This window comes from Vigna unguiculata, chromosome 11 (assembly GCF_004118075.2).
Source record: "Vigna unguiculata cultivar IT97K-499-35 chromosome 11, ASM411807v1, whole genome shotgun sequence".
Classification (NCBI taxonomy): Eukaryota; Viridiplantae; Streptophyta; class Magnoliopsida; order Fabales; family Fabaceae; genus Vigna; species Vigna unguiculata.
The window spans coordinates 1,007,839-1,023,855 of NC_040289.1; the positions used below are offsets into that span (position 1 = coordinate 1,007,839).

At 31.0% G+C, this 16,017-nt stretch overlaps 2 long non-coding RNA genes across 2 annotated transcripts; both read right to left on the minus strand.

Annotated features, from left to right (window-relative positions):
- Positions 1-4,860: 4,860 nt before the first annotated feature.
- LOC114168293 lies at positions 4,861-5,600 on the minus strand. Its single transcript, XR_003600656.1, has 3 exons — positions 5,412-5,600; positions 5,207-5,287; positions 4,861-5,121 (listed from the first exon to the last, which is right to left on the minus strand). It is a non-coding gene; the product is annotated as an uncharacterized LOC114168293 (long non-coding RNA).
- A 269-nt stretch (positions 5,601-5,869) lies between these two features.
- Positions 5,870-10,163, minus strand: LOC114170679. Its single transcript, XR_003601120.1, has 3 exons — positions 10,093-10,163; positions 9,842-9,935; positions 5,870-6,257 (listed from the first exon to the last, which is right to left on the minus strand). It is a non-coding gene; the product is annotated as an uncharacterized LOC114170679 (long non-coding RNA).
- Positions 10,164-16,017: the final 5,854 nt, after the last annotated feature.

The window sequence follows — 16,017 nt, forward strand, 5'->3', positions numbered from 1 at the left end:
GAAGAGGAAAATATTGTTGGGGACAATCTCCATGAAACTTTTTCAACAAGGAAATGTGGAAGACAGGATGGATGCGAGCTGTCTCTGGTAATTGCAATTTATATGCCATCGCACCAATTCGTTGTAGCACTAGGAAAGGCCCAAAAAATCGCATGCCTAGTTTCTGATTCTTCCGCAATTGCACGGAATGTTGCCTATACGGTTGTAACTTAACCAGCGCGTAATCTCCAATTGCCAACTGAAAGTTTCTCCTCCTCTTATCAGCTTGTATCTTCATATAGTTCTGCGCTTTGCACAGGGTGGCCTTCAAGTGCTGAATGAGTGCATCTCTTGTTAACAAGGACTCTTGCAATGACAGAGAATCGCTAGAGTCACGTTGATAAGGAATCACAGTAGGAGGGTCTCGGCCAAACACAGCCTTGAAAGGAGTCATGTGAATACTATGATGAAATGAAGTGTTGTACCAGAATTTTGCCCATGGTAATGCAGCATACCAAGTCTTAGGATTATCAAATACAAAGCAGCCTAAGTACATTTCCAGTGTCTTATTCAGATTCTCCGTTTGACCATCACTTTGAGGGTGATACGAAGAACTCATGGCTAATGTGGTGCCCTAAGCTTTAAACAGTTGTTGCCAAAATGAACTAATAAACACCCTATCTCGATCAGAGACAATGGTCTTAGGAAACCCATGGATTTTAACCACTGAATTGATGAAGGTTTCCGCTACAATTTTGCTAGTGAACTCACTTTTAAGAGGAATAAAATGAGCGAACTTAGATAGTTGATCGACAACCACCATTATCGTGGAATAACCATGCGAAAGAGGTAGATGGATGATGAAATCCATCGCAATATCCTCCCAGATTTGCTGAGGAATTGGTAAGGGTTGTAGTAAACCCGATGGCAAAGCATGATCAATTTTGGCTTGTTGGCAAATGTGACAGTGGCGCACAAAATTTCTGATATCTTGTTGCATTCGGGGCCAATAGAACTGAGAAGAGATGCGAGCTACTGTTTTGGCAACCCCACCATGACCTCCTATTTTGGAAGTATCAAACTCCCTCATAACCTGAATCGAAACTCACCGCCTACAGGTAATACCAAGCGATCTTTCCAAAACAATAACCCATCCTTGACAGTATAATGATGAGCGTAGACTTGGCCTTGTAAACACTGATTAAAAATCTGCAATAATTGAGCATCTTGTTGAATTCCCTGTCCCACCTGTTTCAACCAATCATTATTATATTCAGACCAAGCCATCATCAAACTGCGAGATAACGCATCAGCTGGAACATTCTCTCTGCCAGGCTTGTATTGAATTGTAAAATCATAGCCAAGAAATTTTGGGAGCCATTGTTGTTGTTCAGGGGTTTGTAAATTCTGTTCCAGTAACACCTTTAAGCTTTGCTGATCAGTTCTGATAATGAATTTATGGCCCAGGAGATAATGCCAAAATTTAGCTATGGCCTCGGTAATTGCATAAAACTCACGAATGTATGCTGATTGGCATTGCATTCTGGCCGACAACTTCGAAAAATAAGCAATAGGATGGTGCCCTTGACAAAGAACAGCTCCAATACCCATGCCAGAAGCATCCGTCTCAAGAATAAAGGGTTCCTTGAAATTAGGAATTGTGAGCACCAGTGCAGAAGTCAAGGTACTTTTTAATAAATCAAATGCCTTGGTGGCAGTAGCAGATCACTTAAAGGAGTCTTTCTTAAGCAAGTCTGTTAAAGGAGCAGCGATCGTAGCATAATTCTTGATGAATTTGCGGTAATATCCAGTCAAGCCTAAAAGTCTACGGAGTTGCTTAATGTTGGTGGGTTGAGGCCAATCCTTCACAGCTAAGACTTTTTGGATATCCATAGCCACGCCATTACCAGACAACACATGGCCCAAATATTCAACCTCCATGACCCCAAAAGAGCATTTGGCCAAGCGGGCATACAACTCATGGTGCTGCAATGTTTTTAAAACAGTCTCTAAATGGCACAAATGATCCTTCCAATTGGAACTATACACCAAAATATCATCAAAAAAAACTAAGACAAACTTTCTCAGCATGTCTTTAAAGATCTCGTGCATCAAATTCTGAAAAGTAGCTAGGGCATTAGTAAGCCTGAAAGGCATGACAAGCCATTCATAGTGGCCATGATGTGTCCGAAAAGCAGTTTTATATCTATCGTTGGGATTGAGCAATATTTGATGGTAACCGGACCTTAAATCCAACTTAGAAAAACATGTGGCCCCATATAACTCATCAATCAATTCGTCAACTGTAGGTATGGGAAAGGTATCTTTAATTGTGATGGCATTTAAAGCACGATAATCGGTACAAACACGCCAGGAGCCATCCTTCTTTTTAACCAAAAGAATTGGAGAAGAAAAAAGGGCTACGACTGGGCTGAATGATACCCTCTACTAACATGCTCTGAACTAAGCGCTCAATTTCCTCTTTTTGACTATAAGGATAGCGATATGCTTTCACCTTGACAGGAGCAGAACCTTCGACCAGGGGGAATGGTGTGGTCATGCGTTCGGGAAGGAGGCAAGGAAGTAGGTGTACCAAAAACTGAAGCATAATCCTGTAGTAAGGAAGCTAACTCAGGAGCAATCTCAGGAGGCAAATCCAACAAGGACTGTGGAGGAAAGCTAGGGCCCACGAGTTCCATACAAAAAAATTATGCTATAGAATTAGTATGAAGCATGCGACGAATATGATGAAGTTGTGCAGGTGGAGGAATTGTATCCACATCACCCTGTAAGGTAATAAATTTCCCGTGATGCAAAAACTGTAGTTGCAAAGACTCATAATTGGCCAGGTGAGGTCCAATAGTCTTTAACCAGCGAGCTCCTAAAATTAAATCAGCTCCTGATATAGGTAGAACAAAAACTGGTAATTCGAAAGTACTTCCCTGCACTTGAATAACAAGATCCTGGATCATACCTTCGACGGCTAAATAAGTCCCATTACCCACCATAACACGAAACGTGGAAACTGGTTCAACTGGTAACTTTAAAAACTTGGCGATACGTGGTTGAATAAAGTTGTCGGAACTCCCACCATCCACTAAAACTCTAATGGGTAACTGGTTAATAAAAGCCTCAAAACGGATAGTGCCAACGCCAAAGCCCCCCTTTAAGGCATTTAAGGATAAATGAGGATCACTTGCAGGAGCGGTATTACTATTGGGAACGGATGTTGTGGGTTCCTTTGAAGCGAGCAAGTCAGTGGCTAGATCATCCTCTTCTGTTTGTAAGAACAACAATTGTCGATTAGGACATTTATGATTGAAAGTGAACTTCTCGTCACAGAAATAACACAAGCCTTTTTCTCGACGCAGTTGCATCTCGGCAGGAGACATCTTCTTAACAGTATTATGGCGAAAAGGAGGTGTGGAGGGTGTAGGCAACAAGGGCGGCAAGGAAGTGGTTGATGCAGTTTGTTTCCCCGAAGTCATGATGGTACTACTTGAGGAAAGCTGTGAATATTTTTGAGTAGGAGTAGAACGTTGGTTGGAGCTGGAGGGTGCATATTTCTCCTCATATAACTTGGCTAAGGAGACTGCTCGTAGGATGGTCGCAGGAAATTGGACAATAACATCGCGGCGAATATCGTTATTAAGGCCACTTATAAAACACTATAATAAAGCTTCAGTAGAGAGTCCAAACGAACGGTTGGCCAATGCCATGAAGCGCACATAATAGTCGGACACCGTACCAGATTGTTGCAGTTTGAAGAGTTCCTGAGCTGGGCAATCGAAAAAAGACGGACCAAACTGAGATTCCAACGCTGTAGTAAGCTCACTCCAAGATCGAATAGCATTCAAGCGTTGTAGCATTTGAAACCAAGGAACGACGTCTTTCTCAAAATGAATAGCTGCAATATCCACGCGGGCAGCGTCCGGAGTGTTGTGGTAGCTGAAAAACTTCTCAGCTTTAAAAATCCATTCCAGGATTGGCGTGGTTCCATCAAAATGTGGAAACCCTAAGGAGATATTCTTCATAGGCAACGAGGAATCCCTAGGGGAGTTCGTAACACCAAGGGGCTGAGAATGATTATGAACCAATAAATTGATGGCTTTCTGCATCTGCTCCAAGCGTTCCTGAGTGGTATTCTGCAACCGCGTCGCCACCTGTTGTTGAGCGATATCACGGTCGTGTTGTGCTTGATCCCATAGTTCGATCAAAGTCATCAATCCACGCAGTTCTTCACCTTGAGTTGTAACTTGATTTTGCAAATCTTTCAGCCGTGTGTTCTCGGCCATTGACGTCAATGGAAGCACCAATGGAACAATGTATATTCGTATTATGAAACAAACGTCAAACATAGCAACAACAGAGTTCAATTCTCATAAAAACTGAACCAAATTCAAATAAAATGTATCAACAAGGCAAAATAGTAGTGTCGATAACACTTTAATTCTTTCTGTATGCACTCTTCCAGAATTTCACACCTGAATAATCCAGAAGGAATAAATCCGAATGAGAAAAGATTTTAGGGTAAGAAGGTGAAGCAGAGGAATCAGAAAGGATAATCATACCATCAATCAATGAATCCTCTCATTTCGCAAAGTCCCGCAAATACACATTTCTTCTCCTGATTCTGTTTGTTCTTCTCAATCCCGTATGATATGGGTTTTCTTCCACGTGTCCTTCTGTTATAACAAACTTGGATTCTACTTTATTTTTTTCCACGCCAGCATCTTGACACGTTACAGAACCTGTAACTTTTTATGATAGCTGGTTGAATGAAATTTAAGAAATCAGAGGAACATGATGAACATATCTTGAAACTGAACAAAAAATACAATAGAAAATAAACGAAAAAAAAAAGTATATGAAATTCACAGGATCACTCTATATTCAAGGAATCGTTTAGTTCTTTTTCCATGAGCTCCCAAATCATATTGGTTGGTGCGTCGTTATTATATTCTCGAATAAACGCCATGATTTCAAACTGCACATCAGCTTCGTATTTTTTTGCATAAGCAATCACACTTCGTACATCATTGTCATCTTCAATTCTCATGGAACGATAACAAATCTTGAACTCATTCATTGTCACTGGATAACGGTAACACAAATCAACCGTGTACGATTTGCCATCGGAAACTGTGAATAAATTTAAAATTGTTCGCTTAAGAAAAGCCAGCGTCATGTAGTTATTTAGTCGAACATAGCTACTAATTTCACTCACATATATTGAACACATGTTTTGGTCTTTCGTGATGTGACCGTTGTAGTGAACCAATGCCATTATAGATGAAAAATTCATTATCTGAAACATTTGCAAAAATTAATTTTCAGTGAGGAAGTAAATGATTCCATTTGCAAGACAAGAGAAGCATAGACTGAAGCAGTAGAAGTAAATACACACAACTAAGATGGAATTAATAACAAACCTCTAGGATTGAACTTGAACAAAATGTGTATCTGCAAGATCTGTTTTCTTGAGAGGTTTCTCTATGAATAACGTATCAAATTCTAAATGTTTACGTAAAGTTTGCATGTATTTATAGTGTACCCAGGCTCCAACTTGTCTCATAAAGAAGGCTTATCATCAGAATTTTCACATCAAATTACAACAAACTTTGTTAGTAACGCTTAGTTGGTAGTGATATCTGTGATTGATCCTGGTCCCTCAGATACATATGAGCAGCATTTAGTTTTTTCTTGTTTTCATTTAAGCATTATGTTTATTTTAACAACTTCTTTTAAAATATATATATATATATATATATATATATATATATAACTATATTTATTCATCTGATAAAAGAAAGTAAAATAGTTTATCTATCTCGGAAATTTAATTATTATATGTGGGTGAGTACTTTGTTGTTGTTTTTTTTTTCATTGGTTCATGTTTGTTTGTAATGCTAATGTTAATAACTTTTGTACTTTCATATTTTCAGAAAACTTCACATATTGAAGCTGCTCTTTGCAATTGTTTATGAATACTAAAGCATCTCTTTACTCTGCATTATGCATCAATGATGCAGAAGACTGAGAACTAGTGTCACACAGTTTATATTCTTAATTTTTATTTTTTTATAAGAAAGCAAATATAATGACTTCAACCCTTTGATAAAGAATATATGTATACACTACACATCCAAAACAAGATGTGATGTTCCATGTCTTTCCTTGATGTGAGATTCTTTGTATTTTTCTTATAGTGCCATTCAACATGTCTTTGGAGATGTCACAGGAAGTTTCCAAAGATAGAATTGTAAGAAAAAGAGCTTCTGCAACACCAAAATATTGCATAATGGTTAGTACATAGATAAGGTATTTTAAACTCTATGGACTAATGAAAAATATTGCAAGATTTTGTATTGGGATCACTACCTTTCACCCTATCCTACTCTCCATCCAAGTATTATACACAGTGTATGATTATTTATTGAATTAAAGTGACATTAAGGTATGAAATGTCTAAAGGTTTTCTAATTTTACAATTTTTTGTAATCAAATAATAGATTTTTCTTTGTAAGCCCAACAAGTTTATGACAATATTTCAACAAATTAAAGAAACAATTCAATCTATTTAAAATGAAACTTAACCGAAGATTCTAAACTTCGAACAAGAAACTCTCTATACTTAAGTTATATCAAAACTAAAATAATCGCTATAAACACTCTAAACATTCAAATTAATTATAACTCAAACTTAATATAATAAAATCATCAAAGTTTTCAACCGTCATATAACAAAACTAATAATTTATATGTTATATGTTATAATATATACCGAATACTAAAACATTTTTAGCCGAATTGAGATGGTTGAGTTGGTCTAAGGCACATTAAAATTCTGATCCGAAAGGATGTGGATTTCAAATCTATTTTTTAACTTTTCTCTTCTTTAATTTATAACTTATTAAAAAATAAAAAATTTAATATATTAATGTTATTGAAAATCAAATTTTTATATTTAATCATTTTATAATCATTAATGTTTAAAAATATTAATTAATTGATGAAATTTGGTAATAAATATTGTAATTTAATAAACTCTTTTAATTAAATTAATCATTCTCAATTAAATTATATATATATATATATATATATATATTACGAGGTTAATAAAATATGTCTCCTACTAATCTAATTTATAAATAGGTTTTGTATTTTAAAGAGATGACAAATCATCTTATTATATAGATAAACAATATGGGTAGTAAAATCGTTGCAAAAATTTATAGGTGTCATCAAATTAGTACATGTACTCATCATAGATTTCCACCTTTTTTGAAACATCACTATTTAAGAAAGATAAAAGTAATAATAAACTGTATTTAAATTATAAGGGTTAAATATGTTTTTATCCATTAATTTTGAGTGAAAACTGAAATTAGTCCCTCCTTGAAAGTTTTGACTATTTTAGTCTCTCATATTTAATAAATGGATGAATTTAGTCATTTTAACCAAATTTTGTTGAATTTATTTGATGTTTTAAACGCATTTCTAAATTAACATCGAAGCGAAAATAAGTTAAATAATGTAAACAACTCAAATCATATCATGAAATGCGTTTAAAACGTCAAATAAACTTAAAAGAATTTGGTTAAAAGAATTAAATACACGTATTTTCAAAGTTGTGGGACTAAATTAGTCTAAACTTCCAATGAAGGACTATTTTCAATTTCCACCGAAAATTAAGGGACCAAAAACATATTTAACTCAAATCATATTAAAACTAATTGTTTCTAAAACACTTGCTTTCTTACTCTTAAAAGTTAAGTTTGATTGGTATAACGTTGAAAGCTTTTATATATATGACATGTAAGGTTATATGTTCTAAATTTTAGTTTACCTGTTTAATATCTTAATTTAATGCTAAAAGTTTAGTTTATTGTGAAAACAAACTAAAAAAACAATCACAATCAACATCTTCGTTCATATGTTATCCACATTTAAATTATGTGATTAAGAAATGCAACACCCATAAAGAAATACTGACATGTAATCCTTCCTTTTGTGTTTATTAAACACGATCTTCTACACTATTAATTCAACTTTTACCTAACTTCTCATTCATATAATATATGATCTGATATATTAATTAATTAGTTAGTAATTTAATTTTAAACAAATTAAATCAAAGTTTCAATGTAGCATTGAGATGCTGAACTAGACTATTAGCTCAAAACTGTTGGAAAACAACAAGGGTTACTGAATTAGTGCAGTTTTATCTTTTTAGAGTTCAGTTTGTCAGAATTTCATTTAATTTATTTGATTTTATTTCAAATGTAATTCTGACAAAATGAACCGTAAAAGGATTCAAACTACATTAATACAACAACACTTATTGCTTTGAAACAATCTGGTTAATAGCCTAGATGCATAACTAAAAACTACATGAATGCATTGAGGTTAATTTGTTTAGAAATAAATTACACTTAACTAATATGTCTGATCATGTATTACTCACATGACAAGTTAAGTAAAAACTAAAGAGTTATATAGCTGTAGAAAATGTTACAAGTTAGTATTTCTTTTTTTATATAAAATTTTATTTTTGAACTTTGAGCTCAATAGGATGTTATTATATTGTTATTTAGAGTATTGCATTCATTATTATAACTAATTATTTAGATATGAACAACACAATGAAGAATTTCATTATTGATGAAGATGTTCTTTATTGTGAATGTGTTTTCAGAAAACAATAAACTTTTAACACTAAATTAAGAGTTTAAAAGGGTAAATTTGTATTTAAGATAGAAGCATTCATTTTTGAATCTGAATATCCAATTTGACATTTATGCATACAACAACGTTAGATAATTGAAAAGTATAAGCTCACCGATCAAACTAATGAGTTTTAAGCGCACAGGAAGCAAGTGTTTGAGACAATGAGTTTTAATATTATAATTCAAAGAAAGTCTATATTTTTTTCATTTTTTTCTGTCTTAGATAGTGATGTTATAAAGGTGAAAATCTCTTTTTTTTTTTCTGTATTTCAGGGTTTTTTTGAATCTAAATTTTGAATCCAAATTTTTAAAAAGTGGATTTTTGACTTTTCCAGATATAGGATAACATTTGTATCTACCGGTTTTTATATTTTTTTTAAAGTAAAGTTGTCCTGTACAAGGACGGTTTCAGTTCATGAAAAAATGAAGTTTTCAAGATAAATAATGACTTCACTTTAAGTTTTTTCTCTATTTTTTTTATAGACCTTGCAGTATAAATTTTGTTGTTCCTAGCGATTATATTTTTTTTTTGTGTAATTTGTAAAATAAAATAAAAAAGTTAAAAAGGGAAGTCATTATATATTTTGATGACTTCACTTTTTACATGAATCGTCCTGATACAGGACGATTTTGTTTTTCAAAAAAGAAAAAAAATTGAAAGTGGTAGGATACAAGACGACTTACGTGTAATATCGTCCTGACAACTTACCTCTATGTTAAGAAAAACAGTAATCCATCCATTTTTACAATTTTAACATTAAAGGGAATTCTTAAATTTAAATAAGGCCTGAAAATCTACTTGATGAACAACTACTACAACTTTATATGATAGATACCTTATGTTTTGATTAATATATTTAGTTTTCCTCGTTAAGTGTGTATGACACATATTAAGCAAATAACATTGAAGATAATCATTCATTTTGTTATTATTTTGAGTTAATAATTATGAAAGTGATCTTGTTTATTTTTTAAGTTTTTTCAACGCACTTTTGTTCCTGATTAGGCAATCAAAATGTTTCTTCTGATAGAATTTCACAAATAGTAGTAAAAGAATATTCTATATTGTAAAAAGTTTTGTAAAGAAATGGAATGTAATTAGAAATTTAAAGATTAAAAGAAAAGCTCTTTACTCTGTTTTGCAAATGTGTCTTTGTTCCTTTGTTCCTTTTCTTGGAAAATCTTACAGCTTCAATCTTCCATATTTCCCTGATTGATCTTCTTCAACTAGTTAGGAAATAAAATGGATTAAGAAAAAGTTATGTTCTACATTTGTTGCTCATAAAAGAAAAAATATGCAAAGGGATTGAAAGATGAAAGCTAAGAGATGAAGAAACTTAAAGATTAGAAAATGAAGAGAAGATAGGAACTGCATGGTGCTTACCTTGGAATGGAGAAGAAGAAACTTTTACGTTCTTTCTAATATTTTCTTCATCAATTTTAGAGAAAGGAAATGAGAGTTTGATTTGTTTCAAGAGTTATGTTAGCTTTTATAGTATGAAATGTGTCTGAAGTGTGATCACCTTTTTTTTATTTTTTTGCTAATCATATAGAAATATGTCATTATCTTAAATGGAAAGGATTTAATTTTTAAGTGGTAATTGTTTTTAGTTTGAAGAATTTTATTTTATGGATTGAGACATTCTAAATTTTTTTATATATACCAGTATATTCTTTATTGTTACAGAAAAAGTTATATTAATCTGTTTTACAAATTTTAGGCATAAAAAATATTAAAGCTATTCGCATGAAGTTGTGCCAAGTGTGTGGACTTGGCATTACTTGTGTTTTGTAACTTAGTTCAGCATCTCAATGCTACATTAATGCATGTTTTGAATACGTTGTATGAGTAAATTCATTGGATATTCATATGGCACACATTTCAAAGTTTTCTGATAAGATAGATTCAGTAACTGTTAAGAGTAAAGAAAGTTTTCCTTTTCTTTTTCCAACCATGAATTTTACTTTTATCTGTATATTAGATAATGATGTTTGAAAGGTGAATAATGTTTACGATGCTCAAAATCTGATTATTACACATATACTTTTAAACGATAGTGAATATATTATAGTAATAGTAAAGAAAGGTTTAAAATAGAGAGTATGAAAGGAAATATCATTATTAACATTGAACATAATAATAAATCTTGAGATTAAAGAAAAGACACACTGAAAATATAATAAAGGTGATAAAATGATCTGATTACATGTTGAAATGAAACAGAAAACAAAAAGAATACATAAAAATACATAATCACTCTATTGGCTTTTGACTTGAATTCCATGCAAGCTTCCTGAAAAAATGAAAATAGAGAAGTAATTAGCATTAGTATTAGAAACAAAGATGAATATATGAATGCTGATGTTTGCAATAAGAAACAAAGATACTCACCCACCACCAGCTTTACTAACATCCACCAAGTTCACCGAACTTGTCGCCATATTTTCCTGCCTCTGAAAATAATAATAACATAGCAGTGTCAAATGAATGCAGAGAAACACAACATTTATGTGTTGCAGTAGTTTTTATATGCTAACCTGATGGTACCGTAATGTTTTTGCTGTGAAAGAGATGGAGTCGTTCATTTGATTTACAGCAGCATTTCTTGCATCTCTTCTTACCTGTTTGCAAAATCAAATGGTTTAGAAGATGAAATAATAGAAAATATTATTTGTGAATAACATCTCTCTGTCACACAGTTTCTTGTTGTATAAAGTCTAAATAATTTAAGTATTACATTTCTGAGATAGATAAACTATTTTACTTTCTTTTATCATATGAATAAACAAAGTGTTTTATTAGTGTAATTAGATATATATCTTGAAACGTGAATATAAACACTTACCGGGAAATGAAAAAGAAAATTCATAAATAGCTGTAATATGTAAAAATATATTCAAATATGCATTACAAGTACATAAACCATAAACCAGATTTTTCAAACAGATATATATAGCTAACCACCTACTAAGAAATAAATTTAACCTAAATTGTGAAAACCTATCCTATGAAACCCTAAAACTTACGGTCTCAGAAAATAACGTCCGGCGGCAGCAATTTTGAGAATACGATGACATATAGAAAGGAAAGAAAGACGAGTGGAAACGAGGTGTAAGCATTTTACGTTAAACATATATATATATATAGCCGAATACGAGGATGTGGTCGTAAAAATTCTATCATTATTTAATTTTTTTTATTGAAGTGTGAAAATATATATAAAATCATAGTTTCTTTAAATAGGTAATAAATATATGAACAACTTTATAAAATTAGTATAATATAAATAAAATTTGACTTAATAAAAAATTATCAATTTAGTCAAATATATGTTTCATACTAAATTCAATATTCGTAATAATGTAATGATAGAAAAAAAAAATACAATTAACGTAATTAAAATAATATGATACTTGAAGAGTTTATTTATTAATACTTATAAATTAATTAAATATCTAAATTACTATTAAAATATTTTTTTAGTGTTTATAATGTTTTTTTAAAATTTGATATGCATAAATAAATTTTCATGTATTGCAAATGATAAGTTGTAAGTCTTAATTCCCTTCTAATACATCATTAAACTATAGAGTAAGTTTACAATATCTACAAAACAAATTATGACACTTATAATAAACTCATACTATAACTTTTTCCACAAGTCCTAACCCTTTACTTCCATAAATTATATACTTATATACTTTACTTTAGAAGACATATCTAAACAGTTAGCAATCCAAACGGTTACAATATCTACTACCGTTGTTTGCATAAAGCAGTTAATCTGAGTTTCAGACATGAAGAATTATAGGAAAATGTTATCTTTTTTACGATAGTACACTAACAAGAATGTACTATTAAACTCTTTGAATACAATATTTTAGTAACAAAGGCTTTTGTAAAAATACAACATTGTTCTTTAAGACATTGGAAACAGATGAAAGATGTTTAGACAAAATTAGGCTCATACTGTTAAGGATTATTCACATGTTGACTAGTTTGAGTTATTTTGATTTCCTAATCTGCCCCCAAACTTGTTATGTTGACTTTTTAGAAACATGCTTCATATGTCCGAATTTATATTTGCGTTGAGCTGGTCTCTTAAAGATGGAAATTCAATAAAAATATTATTTATCTAATTATTTAAAAATATATAATTTTAAATATATATATATATATATATATATATATATATATATATATTTTTAAATAAAGAACAAAAAGAAAAATACTAAAACCCATCTCAAAATTCAATTCCTCACAAATTGAAATTTGATTGGTTTTCCAATTAATATCTGCTTGGATCGGTGTTCAGGATTCTCTCTGAAACTGAAATTTTAGACGTGGAAATAATTGGCACAATATATTGTTGAAAAATAAATATAAAATATGTTATTTAAGTGGAAAAAAAAAAATCTACGAATCCAACACTTGAAAGAATACTTAGGTGTAGTCTTTCTTCTGTCTTTATTCACACGATGCAGCTCCATCTCTCTCCAATTACTTAAATTTTCAATAATGCAAACAATAAATGTTCTGATACATTGTTAGTAACAAGTGCTGTGTTAATTACTTACTTTTTTATCTACACTCTAGAAGAAATAATTATACTAATATTTGTTAAAGAAAATGTTTGGGAAGAGAAGTAATAATTTTGGTGTTTCTCAGCTGAAGAGATTTTGATTGGTAGAACGTTGAATCCTTGTACATATGGCAAACATGCAGATTGCAGAGGTAAGAAGTTTTTATGAATGCTCCTCTTCGCATGCATAGCTGACAAACGTTAATTGGCAGCTTCATCGGTGGATTCCTTACACTGTCTCTGTCTCAGATCAAAACGATGATTGGTAGAATCATCGGTGGATTCCTGATACTGTCTTAGATCAAAACGATAATTGGTAGCATCATCGGTGGACTCCTGATGCTGTCTCAGATCAAAGACATGCATTGGTAGTGACAGTCACCGAATTCCAATGCAGACTGCATTATTTGAAACGACAAAAAAGTTGACGAAAATTTCTCTGCTTTTTCTGAAAAAACTGCTTTTTTTAAGGTCCCTTCTGCGTAATGCAGAGCAAAAACGTTAATTGGCATCTCTCATACTATGTCAGAGCAGCACCATACATAGCTGAAAATTTTTACAGACCAAAGACATGCATTGGTGTTCATTAAAAACAAATTAAAAGGAGGAACGAAACTGTAAACGAAAAGTGTGTCCAGTAGTAATTTTCTTCCTTCAGAAAATTTCTCTGATTTCTGAAGAAATTTCATTCAGCCAGCTATCATAAAAAGTTACAGATTCACAGTCTTTTTCTTTCTCTGGTTTAATTGAGATACATTATGAAAAAAAAACGACAAATTCATAGTGAGACATATTTTAAGGTGGTCCTCCGGTTAGCCGTGATGCATGGCGAGGGTTGGTGGCAGCAAAACCGTTAATTGGCATCATCATCGTTGGATTCCTTCTACGGTGTCAGATCAAATACATGCATTGGCAAAACTTAATCCAAGCATCGAAGGCAGAGTGAATTATTAGAAACCACAAAAAAAATCACTTCCTTCTGACAAAAAAAAACATTAATGTGTTCACGTTAATCTATTTAACATTTTAAACCACTTGCATGTTGAAATGAAACTTTGATTACCAAAGTAAATGGATATTTGTGTACATTAATGCGTGCATGTTAATCTGTTTAAGTTAATTCTTCTTACACCTCCATTATTCAAGTGAGATACTTTTGAAAGAGTTCCTTTTTTATTAGTTTTTCCTTCTAGTCTACTGATTCATCATATTTTCATATACTTTCCGATTGTAAAACACTTCTAGTTTAAAGAAAATGATTGCAAACAAAGTTTTTCATTGTCTGACGTGCTCTAACCCTTTTTACAAAAGATACATAACTAGTACAAAGAGATAGAAAAATATGATATCATAGTCATACAAAATAGGGTAACCACAAAAAAAAAAAACAAACAGAAACTATTACAACAAAAAACAAATCTTTTCTACAAGTTCACAAAACATTACCGTTCAAAGACATAATTATAAATATGAAGTGAGAAAAAAATAAAAACACTTAATTTCATATTACATGCTCGTTTTGTAACCTAAAAACTTATATTACATGTGAAATTATAGGGTTTAAGAATTAGAGTTTAACATTTTGGATTTAGCAATCTTAAGTTTATTATTAAAAATTGTTTTCTAGAATTACACTGTCTAAAATATATTATTTTAAATACATTTTAGATGTAATTCATAATACATTATTCAAAATATAATTTAAACTGCACAATTAGTACATTAAATAATTTTAGAAATAAATAATATGAGATTGTCTAATTCGTAATATAACACCAAAATTTTTAAATTTTGAATTGTATAATATCAAAAGTTCTCTAATCACTTAAGCCAAAGTTTTTTCAGCAAAATTGTTTGAAATTTATGATACCTTGGTGTAGGAAGAAATAACGAGGATACATGAAGAAAGAACACATATCTTTATTATGAGTGGTGGATTTATCTTAGGACTAACTTTCTTTCCATCAATATTTTTGTGTATATAATAGATATTTGTACAAGCATTTGACCCTCCTAATGTTTCTTTTATAATATATATTTTTTTTGTCGAGAAAAAAACAATTCTATTATTCTCTTACTTATATATTTCTTTCAAAAATTATAATTGTTATATATGATATTTTTAAGTAAATAAATAATTGAATACAAAAAATTATAATATTCCATTTTGATAAGATTGTTATCCATCACCATGCATCTAAAACATTAATTATCCATTTTAAGATGTTAAGTTTCGGTCGCAATTTTATTCTTATAAAATATCTTAAGAGTGGAATAATGAAAAAAAAAATTAACTATCCCAAATCCCGACTTCTAAATTACATGAAATTAAAGAGAAGCGTAAAAATAATATGTAATAATAGTTTATTATACTTTAAAGATGTAAAGTATTTACAATTGGTATAGATAAAAAAATACTGATTAATACCAAATATTATTGAAGGACGAAGATATTATTATTTAGTTAATTTTTATAGTTGAACATAGATTGTACTGATAGATAAAGATTATCGTGTGTGGTGTGCAGTTGGGTTGAAATATGAAAATATATTTGTAAATGAAATTATTATATTAAATAATATATATTGTAAGTAAATGTAATTTTTTTTAATAAAGGTATGTGATAATTATTAAAATTGAAATATGTATTCATATTTATTATTAATAAAATTTAAATAAAGTTAGTGAAATTAAAATTTTTATATTCAAACTGTAATTTGATATGT